The sequence below is a fragment of the Ursus maritimus genome, unplaced genomic scaffold, assembly GCF_017311325.1.
Source record: "Ursus maritimus isolate PB19 unplaced genomic scaffold, ASM1731132v1 scaffold_2, whole genome shotgun sequence".
Taxonomy (NCBI): Eukaryota; Metazoa; Chordata; class Mammalia; order Carnivora; family Ursidae; genus Ursus; species Ursus maritimus.
In genome coordinates, this window is record NW_024424452.1 from 55,397,012 (window position 1) to 55,409,588 (window position 12,577).

General features: G+C 37.5%; 1 pseudogene; it reads left to right on the forward strand.

Annotated features, from left to right (window-relative positions):
- Positions 1-10,929: 10,929 nt before the first annotated feature.
- On the forward strand, positions 10,930-12,153 carry LOC103658271 (annotated as a pseudogene).
- The last annotated feature ends 424 nt before the right edge of the window (positions 12,154-12,577 follow it).

Sequence of the window (12,577 nt, forward strand, 5' to 3'; positions counted from 1 at the left end):
TCAATCCACAGTGTTCCTTCACTTAACCTAAATGCCTTTGGTTTGCTAATTACAATTGGAGTGTGGTTACATATGTGCTATATTATTCTCAATAATACAGATGGTTCTTGTTCTCTAATTATTCCAAATTTTCATATTGTAGTTCCCCTTTTAGGTTTTGCAGATACAGCTACAATAATATAAAGTCCTCAAATCCATAAACTGAAATGATAGGATCTGGTAAAGGTAACCCATTTTTGTCTACCAATACTAAAATAAATCTAGAGTAGAATTTTCTGGACAGCCCTATACTTATACTCTGACTTATAACATTGTAACTACTGAATCAGGATGATTATTATTTTTATTAAAATCTCAACATAGGATGTACTTTTAAGTTGTATAATACTTAATAACATTAACTAGATTAAATAGTTGAAGTGTTTACCTAATTAGTTTCATATGTCCCTAACACATTAAATTAGTAGAAATATAGACCTTTCCCATAATATACTTAGAATTTTTCTATTACCACTTTTGAAATATAAATGCATAATTTCTCTGTAAAAAATACCAGCTACTCCAAAATTTTTTGTACATGATGTATTTCACTGTCAGAGTCAAAACAACATGAATTTAAATATTAATTGCAAATTACATTAAATAATTAATTCAACATATGCTATTAGTCAATACATTATTCAGTATTTTCTTCATAAATAAGATATTTCATTACTATAATTTAGTACTAATTATAAAAAAATACTTCAAAAAAAGCTGTATCAAAGAAAAGAATCAATGGTTCCTTATTAGGCATGCCATCATCTATTAAATGTACAATACATTCATTTATACTAGTCAATAATGAAATTTCAATTTAGAACAATTATAATTTGTTCCTGGTATGAGTTTAAATCTGATCAAAGTAATAAAAGAATGTATTCTTACAATAAAACTGGTGACTAGCCAATGTTATTTTATCTATCTATCTATCTATCTATCTATCATCTATTGACTTGAAATTAAAATAAATGGACTCAGATCATTTACTGAATTGAATTCTTTCTACTTGCAGAGTCACTGTTTTCCACAAAAAGGGCACTTATTCTTTTTTCCCATTCTATCTTCTATATCACTCTTCACATATTTATGCACAAATGAAGAAGTGATAACACTTTAGCATGCATGTATCACTTAGTTTATACTATATTTCTTCTTCATATATAATTTGCACGAGCAGTATCAGACCAAATATAAAAATAAGTTTGCTTACAGCCTGGTTTGCCACCACTCCCTCCAGCTGAATTGGACAAAACACTGTGAAACATGCCCAGGAAGAATGGTGTAGGTTTGTGATTCTTTGGTGCAGAGCTATGCTGTGTCCCTACCATGAATCTTCCTGAATCCTTGTAGAAGCCCACCTGGCCCACACAGCCATGCAACATAGTCAGCAAGAAATCTTACCTCTCATTTGACATGACCTCTCATTACTTGACACTATTAGTCAACACAGTAAGAATTTCAACCGAAATAATTTGGTGTCATACAGATAAAAGATCAAGATAATTTATTTCTATAGACTGAATATATTGGCAATCTTGGATCAAAGAAATCTAATAAGATCCAAAGATATATTAAAAATAAAACAGAGATTGGAAGAGTTAAGATGGTGGAGTAGTAGAGGGGCCCTGAGCTTGCCTCATCCCTCAAATCAGCTAGATCAACATCATGTTATTTTGAACACAGGAAATTGATTTGAGGATTCAGAAAACAATCCGTACAATTGGAAAGTGAGAATGTGGCAGATGAGAGGTTTGGAGTCCTAACTTGGGGGAGAGAAAAGCCACGGTGCTACGGAGGGGATGTAGCCATTTTCACAAAGTGAATTCAGAGAAAGAAGGAGAGAGTGGGAGCGAGAGGAACATAGGGTTCCCACAATATGCTGCAGTTAGGGAATCCTCTGGGTAGCACCGGGAGAGATTGCTCCCCCTGCTGAGGTACATTTGGAAGAGGGTATTTGCCTCTCCAAGGACAAAGGGCCCACTGGGAGTCATTGAGCAGCTGTTTAGAAGCAGGGGACAGACACATGCAGAGGGCAGATAGCTTGGTCACAACTTTTGGCTCTGCATCACAGTGGACTGTGTGTGCACTGTGAAACTGCTTTTCTGGGACACAACAGTGAGGGGTGTGCTACAAGTCTCTCTCCTGGAAAGGGGGGAAAGCAGGTCTGCACCTTGCCGGGTCCTTTAAGATTTGGAATTTTGAATCCCAGTTGTATGTCAGAGATAAAACACAGAACTGTGGCACCAGGCATGTCAATGGCCAGGCACAGACAGATTGAGGGCAGCAATCTGATGAAAGCCTGGGACACAGAAGAGTGAACAATCTCTGTGAACAGCATAGGCTATGAGTTCTCCTCCCCAGGGACGAGAGGGCAGGGTGACACCATGTTCCACCCTCTCCCCCACCCCTCAGCATGGTTGGACTTCAGAGAGAAACACAGAGCCTACAGTGGTAACTGGAGTTGCTTACACCAAGCCCATTCCCCCTGCACCTAACAAGGACATCTGGGCAAAGTCAGGTCTGACTGTGGGCCAGCAGAGCAGGCTTCTGCCTCAGAAGACCAACACAAGCACCCCTCCCTCCCATGTACCAGGCTTATCTTAAAAACCAAAGCACAACTAGTTAAAGGTCCAAACACTCCCCATGGTAAGCAAGGAGGAACTTTGTAGAGGACTGAACTGTGGGGAAGAGCAGCTAAAACACAACAGCAGAGTGCACACAGCATACACCAGAAACACTTCCTAAAGCACCAGGCCCTGGACAGTCAATGACCCCTTCTTAATATAGTATTACTCTCAAGAGCAGGAAACATAACAAGCTTTCATAATACACAAACTGCAGAAACCTAGACATAATGACAAGATGGAGGACTTCTCCCCAAAAGAAAGATCAAGAAGAAATCACAGCCAGGGATTTGCTCAAAACAGATACAAGCAACATATCTGAACAAGAATTTAGAACAACAGTCATAAGAATACTAGCTGGACTTGAAAGAAGCATAGAAGACACTGGAGAAACCCTGGTTGCAGAAATAAAAGACCTAAAAATTCCTCAGGCCAGAATAAAAAAAAATACTATAACTGAGATGTAAAACTGACTGGATATAATCACAATGAGGATGGAAGAAGCAGAGGACTAAGTAGATGATATAGAAGATAAAATTAGGAAAATAATGGAGCTGAAAGGATGAAGAAAAAAATTATTACATCTCAATTATGTACTTAGGGAGCTCCACAATTCCACAAAGTGCAATAATATCCGTATCATGGGAGTCCCAGAAGAAGAGCGGGGAAAAAGGGGCAGATGGGTTATTTGAACAAATTATAGCTGAGAATTTACCTAATCTGGGGAAGGAAAGTGGCATTCAAGTCCAAGAGGCACAGAGAACTCCTCTCAAAATCAACAAAAACAGGTCAACACCAAGACATATCACAGTGAAACTTGCAAAATACAAAGATGAAGAGAGAATTCTGAAAGCAGCTGGAGGCAAAAGATCCTTAACCTACAAGGGAAGACACATAAGCCTAGCAGCAGGAATGTCCACAGAAGTTTGGCAGCTGGCAAGAAGTGGTATGATATATTCAATGCGCTAAAAGGGAAAAATATGCAGCCAAGAATATTTTATCCAGCAAGACTCTCACTCAGAATAAAAGGAGAGAGAAAAGGATTCCAAGACAAGCAAAAACTAAAGGAGTTAGTGAAAACTGAACCAGCTATACAAGAAGTACTGAGGGGTACTTTGAGTGGGAAAGAGAGACCAAAATTAACAAACTAGAAAGTGATAGAGACAATCTACAGGAACTGCAAATTTATAGGTAATACAATGGCACTCAATTAATATCTTTCAATTACTCTGAATATAAATGGACTCAATGCTTCAATCAAAAGACACAGGGTATCAAAATGGATAAAAAAACAAGGCTCAGTAATGCCTGGGTGGCTCAGTCAGTTAAGTGTCCAGCTCTTGATCTCGGCTCAGGTCTTGATCTCAGGGTCATGAGTTTGGACCGCACATTGGGCTCCATTCGGGCCATGAAGCCTACTTAAAAACAAACAAACAAACAAACATCCCAAGACAAGACCCATCAATATGCTATTTATAAGAGACTGATTTTAGATCCAGGGACACCTCCAGATTGAAATTGAGTGGATGGAGAACCATCTATTATGCTAATGGACATCAAAAGAAAGCTGGAGTAGTCATACTTATATCAGACAAACTAGATTTTAAACCAAAGACTGTAATAGGAGATGAAGAAGGACACCATACCGTAATAAAGTGGTCTATCAAACAAGAAGTTCTAACAATTGTAAATATTTATGGCTCCAACTTGGGAGGAGCCAAATATATAAATCAATTAATGGCAAACTTAAAGAAACTTATTGATAACGATACAATAATAATAGACTTTAACACCTCACTGACAGAAATGGACAGATTATCTAAGCAAAAGATCAATAAGGAAACAATGGCTTTGGATGCCACACTGGACCAGATGGACTTAACAAACATATTCAGAGCATTTCATCCCCAAACAGCAGAATACACGTGTTTTTTGTTTGTTTGTTTGTTTTTTAGTGCACATGAAACATTCTCCATAACAGATCACATACTGGGTCACAAATCAGGCCTCAACCAGTACAGAAAGATTGAGATCATACCATGCATATTTTCAGTCCACAACACTATGAAACTTGAAGTCAACCATAAGAAAAAAAAAAAAACGACCACATATACATGAGGTTTTAGAACATCCTACTAAAGAATGAATGGGTCAACCAGGAAATTAAAGAATAAATTAAAAAAATACATGGAAGCAGATAAGAATGAAAACACCACAGTCCAAAACCCTAGGGACACAGCAAAGGTGGTCATTAAGAAGGAAGTATATAGCAATACAGGCCTTCCTGAAGAAACAAGAAAAGTTTCAAATACACAACCTAATCTTACGCCTAAAGAGCTGGAAAAAGAACAGCAAATAAAGCCTAAAACTAGTAGAAGGGAAATAATTAAGATTAGAACAGTAATAAATTATATAGAAACTCAAAATAAAACCTGTAGAACAAATCAATGAAATTAGGATCTAATTCATTGAAAGAATTAACAAAATTTATAAAGTTCTAGCCAGACTTATCAATAAGAAAGAAGAAAGGACCCAAATAAATACAATCACAAAGATCACAACCAATACCACAGAAATACAAATAATTATAAGAGAATATTTTGAGCAATTATATTCCAACAAATCGGGCAATCTGGAAGAAATAGATAAATTCCTAGAAATGTATAACTACCAAAACTGAAACAGGAAGAAATAGAAAATTTGAACCTACCCACAACCACTAAAGAAATTGAATCAGTAATCAAAAATCTCCCAACAAACAAGAGTCAAGGGCCAGAGGCTTTCCAAGGGAATTCTACCAAACATTTAAAGAATTAATACCTATTCTTCTGAAGGTGTTCCACAAGATAGAAATGGAAGGAAAACTTCCAAACTCATTCTATGAGGTCAGCATTACCTTGATTCCAAAACCAAAGACCCCACTAAAAAGAATTACAGATCAATATCCCTGATGAACATGGATACAAAAATTCTCAACAAGATACTAGCTAATAAAATCCAATAGTATGTTAAGAGAATTATTCATCACAACCAAGTAGGATTTATTCCTGGGCTGCAAGGGTACTTCAGTATCTGCAAATCAATCAACATGATGCACCACATTAATAAAAGAAGGGATAAGAACCACATGACCCTCTCAATAGATGCAGAAAAAGCATTTGACAAAATACAGCATCCTTTCTTGATAAAAATCCTCAAGAAAGTAAGGATAAAAGGAACATACCTCAACATCATAAATGCCATATATGAAAGACCCACAGCTAATATCATCCTCAAAGGGGAAAAACAGATCTTTTCCCCTCAGGTCAGGAACATGACAAGAATGTCCACTCCCACCATCGTTGTTCAACATAGTACCAGAAGCCCTAGCTTTAGCAATCAAACAAAAAGAAATGAAAGGCATCCAAATCGGCAAGGAAGAAGTCAAACTTTCACTATTTGCAGATGACGTGATACTCTATTTAGAAAATCCAAAAGACTCCACCATAAAATTGCTAGAACTGATACATGAATTTAGTAAAGTTGCAGGATACAAAATAAATGTACAAAAATCTGTTGCATTTCTATAAACCAATGCCATTTATAATTGCACCAAAAACCATAAGATACTAGGAATAAACCTAACCAAAGAGGAAAAAGATCTGTATTCTGAAAACCATAGAACACACATGAAAGAAATTGAAGAAGACACAAATAAATAGAAAAACATTCCATGCTCATGGATTGGAAGAACAAATATGGTTAAGATGTCTATACCACCCAAAGCAATCTACACATTTAATGCAATCCCTATCAAAATAACACCACCATTTTTCACAGAGGTAGAACAAACAATTCTCAAACTTATATGGAACCAGAAAAGACCCTGAATGGCTAAAGCAATCTTGAAAAAGAAAAGCAAAGCAGGAAGCATCACAATTCCAGACTTCAAGCTGTATTACAAAGCTGTAGTGATCAAGACAGTATGTTACTGGCACAAAAATAGACACATAAATCAATGGAACAGAATAGAGACCCAGAAATGAACCCACAACTGTATGGTCAATTAATCTTCGACAAACAGGAAAAAATATCCAGTGGAAGCAAATGGTGTTCGGAAACCTGGATGAGAACATGCAGAAGAATGAAACTGAACCATTTTCTTACACCATACACAAGAAGAAATTCAAAATGGGTGGAAAACCTAAATGTAAGACAAGAAACCATTGAAATCCTAGAGGAGAACACAGGCAGCAACCACTTTGACCTCGGCCACAGCAACTTCTTATCAGACATTATCTTTGGAGGCAAGGGAAACAGAAGCAAAAATGAACTATTGGTAGCTCGTCTAGATAAAAAGCTTCTGAACAGCAAAGAAAACAGTCAACAAAACTAAAAGCCAACCAATGGAATAGGAGAAGATATTTGCAAATGACATATCAGATAAAGGGCTAGTACCCCAAATCTATAAAGAACTTATCTAACTCTACACCCAAAAAACAAATACTTCAGTTAAGAAATGGGCAGAAGACATGAATAGACATTTTTCCAAAGAAGACATCCAGATGACTAAAAGACACACAAAAAAATGCTCAACATCTCTCATCATCAGGCAAATACAAATCAGAATGGCTAAAATTAACAACTCAGGAAACAACAGGTGTTGGTGAGAATGTGGAGAAAGGGGAACACTTTTGCCCTGTTGGTGGGGATGCAAACTGATGTAGCTACTCTGGAAAACAGTATGGAGGTTTCTCAAAAAGTTAGAAAAAAAAAGTTTCTCAAAAAATATAGAAACTACCCTATAACCCAGCAATTGCACTACTAGGTATTTTTCCAAAGGATAGAAAAATGCTGATTCAAAGGGGCACATGCACCCCAATGTTTATAGCAGCATTATCAACAATAGCCAAGTTATGGAAAGAGTCCTATTGTCTATTGACTTATGAATGGATAAAGAAGAAATGGTATATATATATACAATGAAATATTACTCAGTGATCAAAAAGAATGAAATCTTGCTCTTTGCAATGATGTGGATGGAGCTAAGGGAAATAAGTCAGTCAGAAAATTACAAATAAATGGTTTCACTCACATGTGGAATTTAAGAATTGGATACAAACAGAGAGAGAAGCAAACTATAAGAAGCTCTTAAATAGAGAGAACAAACTGAGGGTTGGTAGAGGGGAGTTGGGTGGGGAGATGGGCTAAATGGGTGATGGGCATTAAGGAGGGCACTTCTTGGGATGAACACTGGGTGTTGTATGTTGTATGTGCGTGATGCATCACTGGATTTTGCTCCTGAAACCAGTGTTGCACTGTATGTTAACTAACTTGAAGTTAAAAAAAAAAAGGAAAAAAAAGGCAGGCCTGGGCAGGACAAAGGCCAATGTGATTGGAGTGCAGTGAGCACAGGGAGTAGAAAAAGGAGGTCAGAGGCAGGCAGGTCCTGGGTCATGCTGGGTCTCTAAGCCTGGGCTTCAAATTTTGGGTCACAATCAATCAATGGAATCAGGGAGTGCTTTTTATCTTCTGTATGCTTAAAAAAAATTAAACAAACATTTAAATAATATTACAAAACTCTGGTTTTTTTCCGTATAAGCAAACCCTGATTTATGGAAGTATTTTAATGTGTTAACTAATTTTTATTCTTAACTTTTCATGTGTTAAAAATGAACTATTTTGTGGTTCCATTCAAATTTTTGGGATTCTTGGTTCTAGTTCTGTTAAAAATGCCATCAGTATTTTGATGGGGACCCTGAATAGCCAAAGCAATCCTGAGAAAGATAAACAAAACTGAGGTATTATATTCCCAGATTCAAACTATACTACAAAGCTATAGTAATCAAAACAGTATGGTACCAGTGTGAAAACAAACACATAGAACAATAGAGTAGAATAGATTGTCCAAAATAAACTCATACATATATGGTCTATTAATCCATGACAAAGGTGGCAAGAATATACAATGGGGAAAAGACAGTCTCTTCTAAAAATGCTGTGGAAAAAACTGGGCAGCTACATGCAAAAAAATGAAACTGGACCTGTCTCTTACACCATAAACAAAAATAAATTAAAAATGGATTCAAGATTTAAATGTAAGAGTGGAAACCATAAAACTACTAGAAGAAAATACAGGCAGTGAGCTCTTTGACATTGGTCTTAGGTATAGTTTTTTGAACCAGTCTCTGCAGACAATGACAACAGAAGCTAAAATAAACAAATGGGATTACACCAAACTAAAAATTTTTGCACCATGAAGGAAACCATCAACAAAATGAAAAGGCAACCTACTGAATGGGAGAAGATATTTGCAAATCATACAAATATTGGGTAAATATCCCAAGTACCTAAAGAGCTTTCATAACTTACTAACGGACTTGAATAGACATGAAGATGGACAACAGGAACATTAAAAGATGCTCAACATCACTAATCATCAGGGAAATGCAAATCAAAACCCATATGATTTCCCTTATATACAGAATCTAAAAACAAAACAGAACAAACAAATGAACAAACAAAACAAAACAGAAACAGATTCATGGATACAGGAGACAAAGTGGTATTTGGCAGACTCGAGAGGGAGTGGAGGGTAGGCAAAATAGGTAAAGAGGATAAGAGGTACAAACTCCTAGCTATGAAATAAGTCATGGGATGTAATGGACTGCATAGAAAATATGGTCAATAATATTGTAATGACTTTGTATGGTGATAGATGATAACTTAACTTATGAGGATCATTTTATGTTTAGAAAGATCAAATTACTATAATATGTACCTGAAACTAATAGGATATTGTTGAGCAGAGATGAGATTACTGGCCTTCTGGTTGAGCCCTGCAACCTCAGAAGTAGGTAGAGGAGGATGGGAAGAGATCCCCCAGCTCCCTAAACCCACCCCAGCACACAAGTATCCATGTACACACTCACTGGCACATAGCAGCCCTGTAGCAGCCTGCTGTCAATCATCCAAGGACCTCATATAAAGGCCTGTCCTTCAACCACCTGCTGTTCTGGGGACTCAAGTGCTCTGACTTTTGAATGTGACAAGTTTGTCTCACTTTGAGGTAGGTGTAAAAGAGTGTTACTGAGCAAGTGGAAGTGTGAGCAAGATCCTGACCAAGCCCAGGGTAAATAAATCTGCTTAGCATCTCTGCTTGGGATTTCTCATGGATTATACAGGATCTGGCTAACAGTTTAGAATTAGTTTCTGTTTTGGAATAGCCATTAGAGTGAATTTAAGCCTAATGCTGCCACTTAAAACCCCATAATTAGCTTTGCCCCACCCAGAAAATAATAAATCATGTTAATTCAAAACAGTTCTACATAAGAAATGGTTTCCTGTTTTTAGTTTCTGATATGTGGGCTGGGGGTAGAACTCATCTCCTTCCACCAACAACATAAATGGGCGAGTTGCACCTTCCGCTTTCACATATCAAGTTTAAACTGTCATTTCCCTTTTTAAGGTCACATTTTGTATGAAATGTGATTGATCTCACCTGTATAAAAATATGAATATGGGATATATAATCATTTTTCTGCCTCATAGCTCCTTATTCCATTGTAAATCCCAACATACATGCCTTATTCAAATCTTTTCTTGAAACATGAATGTAGATTTCTCTGTTATTGTTTCCATTGTTTTTAAGAGAACCAGTGAATCAAAATCGACTGTGATTCCCTCCTCCCCTTCAGAGTCCCCAGTGTTGAAGCACTCCATGATGATTTCAAGAAGCCAGCCCTGCTAGTGCCCCTCATGACATGAGGAAAGGCTGGCCACCAGTCCCTCAAACCCTGAGGAAGTGAAGAAGGAAAAGCCCGTGGCACTGCTGGACAGCATTACCATGTCCCCATGGGAGGAGCAGCCATATCCTCCTACTCACAGCAGCTTCTTCCCCTGGAGGCCTGGTCACGGGCCTCTGCAGCTGCTGGACCCTGAAGAGCAGCACCACCCATGGCACCTGTAGTCCAAAGGGATGAGTTGCTGCCTTTTCAGGCCACTGCCTAGCTGCAACGTGCTTTCCAGAGCACCCCTCACTGAAATGTATTGCTATCACCAGAGACCTGTCTTCTTTCTCTATGGTCTGGGAAGCACCCAGGGATGGTGTTTTTCTCAAACAAATCCAAATGCCACAGCACGCCTATTGTTTGGTCTACATGGAGCAATGTTCTTAGCTTTGGACATAGCACCAGCTCTTTATTTTGCAGGGACCAGAGGAAGACAGAGACAGGATCCAAGTGAGTAGTAAGGCCATTGAAGAAACCTGTCAAAGCAACAAAGGATGTTCTCTCACTGCAGGGTAAAATTAGATTCAACCAAAAAACAACTGATGGCTGAAGCCATTGGCTCAGAAAAGAAAGGAGGCAATGATAGCGTTCATTGGAAGCTTGTTGGATCCATGTACTTAGAGATCACTGAGTCAGGAGGCAGATTCTTGAAGAAAGAAAGCCAAAGACTGGGAAGACAAAGATTTTATTGTAATGATGATGACAGATTCCTCAATCCGACTATTCTTGTTGAGAAGCCTCTGATGCAAATGAAGAAGGCTGAAAAATTGACAAGAAGCCAGAGATCCTTTAGTCATTGATTGCCCAGTTAAATGATAGTGAAAGGGAACTCTCTGAAATCTCTGAGAGGTTAAAAACCTTAAGCAAAGCTCTACCAGAGTCACCATCTCCAGATGTTTTAGATGCTTTCATGTCAGAAACAAAATCAGAGTGTGTTAGATGGTGTGTCACGGAAGAAACTACTTGAGAACTTAGAACTGAGGAAAGAGGGACAGACTTAAAGGATTGATAAAACCTGTAAAGCCCACAGAGATACCAGAACCAAAAAAGACTGGAAATCACATTAGAAATGCTAAAAAGCTTACATTGATTCTCTTTTGTGCCATGAAAAAAGGAAACAAATCCAAATTAAAAACTAGAACAGGAGGGGAAGTTATCCCCCTGCCCCAAACTCCCAGAACTCTCTCTGACTGTAATGAGATTGAAAGATGAGCCTAATGTGGAGGAAGTGGAGGCTGTGGAAGAGGAAGAGAAAGACACAAAGGATTGTGCAAAGAAAAAATGATGGGTGGAAGAAGTGGGCTATAGCAGAAGTTAGAGCCAGAAGAAGCAGTATGGGAAAGGGCTCTTCTCAGCTCTCAAGAAACAAAAACCCACGAAAACATGCCTCAGCCAGATGGAACAGAATGATTGTAAACAAGAGATTAGCAAAATAACTTCATCATTCAAGGAACCCCTAGCATCAGAGAATGAAATTGAGAAAAACAGAAGAGTTGAAGAAAAAGAAAGCTACCAGCTCAAGAAAACATCCACCAAAACTTCCCTCTAAATATCCAGAAGATGGCCCAGACTGCTGTGGATGGGTCCCAAATGAAGCCCAAAGTGATGGTAGCAGGGTACATTTCATGAAAATATTGACCTCAATTGCTTCAGAGTTACCAAGAGGAGGAAATACTTTGATATGCAGTTCTATTTCTCAAGTTCATTGTGTTTTCTAATACTTTAAGTTTTATAATAAACAAAAGTTAAAATAGGATATTTCCTTTCTAGATTACAAATATCTTCTCCTTTAGTAAGGGAGAAGATTTACAGATCGCATTTTTGAATTTTCTAGAGTCAATTGATTTTTATTTTTTCAGATTTTCTGAATATTTGATTTAAAATGTTGTCTCGAGTAACAGTCAACAGTCATAACGCTAATGGAAGCTTAGTTTGGGAATTTAGAGTTTTTTACATTTACGAAAGATATTTCAGATAAATATTTTGAATGCATGTTGTTTTTCTTCAAAGGAAAAAGAAGGTATTTATTTTTAGGGTTACCTATGGGCAAGAAAACAATGTATTCACTAAGAGGAAAGAATTCAGGAGATCAGAAAGTTTTGGTACCTAATCTTGCATTGAACATATCTTAACATATTATTT